General features: G+C 37.6%; 1 pseudogene; it reads left to right on the top strand.

The window, feature by feature from the left end:
* Positions 1–410: 410 nt before the first annotated feature.
* LOC102476765 (methylsterol monooxygenase 1 pseudogene) lies at positions 411–1,252 on the top strand (annotated as a pseudogene).
* Positions 1,253–1,916: the final 664 nt, after the last annotated feature.

Genomic DNA, 1,916 nt, shown 5'->3' on the forward strand with positions numbered 1-1,916 from the left:
TGCATGCTCAAAATCCTGAGAGGAGAATGGAGAAGGGATTGTGGTATGGCCATACCCCTTTGGGGAGTGATTTCTTGCTTTCTGTCTCTCCAGCAAGTGCATGTGCCCTATAGCAAAAAACTCTCTTAAAAGAAGAAAAAGGACATAGAAATTATTAAAAAAAAATAAGAATTCTGGAGCTGAAAAACTATAATAACTTAAATAAAATTCACTGGAGTGTTTCAACAGTGGGTTGGAGCAGAAAAAAGAAAGAAAAAAAAGTGAACTTGAAGTTATATCAATAAAATTATCCTCTCTAAACAGTAGGAAAATACTGGGCATTTCAATTAAATATGAGCAGAGCCTGAAAGCCACCTCTGGGCCATCCAGAACTATGAGACTGTCTCCTTGAGTTCTGAAAATGGCAACGAATGAAAAGTGTCAGCATCTTTGGTTCTGCATCCTTGATTGTGGAGTATGTAGAGTCACTGTCTCCTGAGAAGCCTCTGCAAGAACCATTTAAAAATGCCTAGAACTATCTGTTGAATAGTTATACAGAGTTCCAGATTGCAATGTGGGGATCCCTGATAGTTCACAAAGCCTTAATTTCTTGTTCTCTTTACCTGAATTTTAATTTCAATTCATACCTTATATGAAAAAGTATAAAATTCAAAATGATAAACTGGAAACGTGGGAAAGCCAATGGAAATGTTTTAAATTATTTCTCTAGGATCACTTTTGTAACCAGCCACCTTTGATTTGTAGAACTTATTATTTTGCAGAGTATTTCAATTTTCCCTTGGTTGGGAAAGAATGCCAAGGTGGTATATGCTTTTGGCTAGATGGCTCAGCTGTGTAGTCATTGAGGATACTGGGCATTTTTTCTTACATAGATTCTTTCATCACAAAAGAATATGTAAATCTGTTCTTAAAATAGATCATGAAGTTCAGGCTCCATTTGGAATGGAGGCTGAATATGCAGGTCCTTTGGAAACCCTAATTCTTGGAACTGGAATTTTCACTGGAATCATGCTTTTGTGTGATCATGTAAATTCTCCAGGCAGGGATGACTGTTCATTTGATAAACTACTGATGTTCATAGCGGTTATGATAGTCCCCTCGACCCCTTAAATCTCATCCCTTTCTATGGTAGATGTTGCCATCACGGCTTCCACCATATGAATGTCATTGGAACTGTGCTTTGATGTTTACATGGTGGGATAGAATTTGTGGAGAAGGTGCCCAGTTTAACTCCTCCAATGAAACGGTGTAGAATCTTGGGAAAAAGACTAAATGAATGTTTCACGTAAACCTTCCTGAAGCTATATGTTTCCTGAATTGAAACTAGTAGCTAACATTGCTTCTAGGGAACAGAAATAAGCATGTGTCTTGATTGTTAAGTGATGAAAAGAACTTTAATAATTTTAAAATTATCTTTCTAAGGGGAACTTTGCTACTTTACATACAAGTTCTGTATATGTAGAAATAAATGAATATATATTTAAATAACATTTTCATGAAGGAGTTTTACAGACCATGTTCCTGCCTTTACAGAAAGGTCTTCAGTACTAGAAGTATTTGTCTATGTCCTTTTTCCCAGAGATATTATAGACCTGAAGTTGGTACTGGTCTTGTACACAGGACATTTAAAATAATTTTTTAGGAGACATTTTTATCTATAGGGCATGTGTGCTCATCAGAGAGACAGGGAGACACAGAGAGACAGAAAGCAAGAAATTATTCCCCCCCCCAGGGGGCGGTGGCCATGCCACAATCCCTTCTCCTTTGTTCTCTTGTGATTTGGGGCATGCATGCACCCATGCCCAGCATGAGTCTTAAGCTACTAGATCCAGGATGTGAATCTCAATTGACTATGTGGGAGTGCAGTGACGTAACCATTATGCCATCTGCTGGTCCTCATTTCAGAATAATTTTAA

The sequence above is a fragment of the Tupaia chinensis genome, unplaced genomic scaffold (genome assembly GCF_000334495.1).
Source record: "Tupaia chinensis unplaced genomic scaffold, TupChi_1.0 Scaffold145519_1, whole genome shotgun sequence".
NCBI lineage: Eukaryota > Metazoa > Chordata > Mammalia > Scandentia > Tupaiidae > Tupaia > Tupaia belangeri.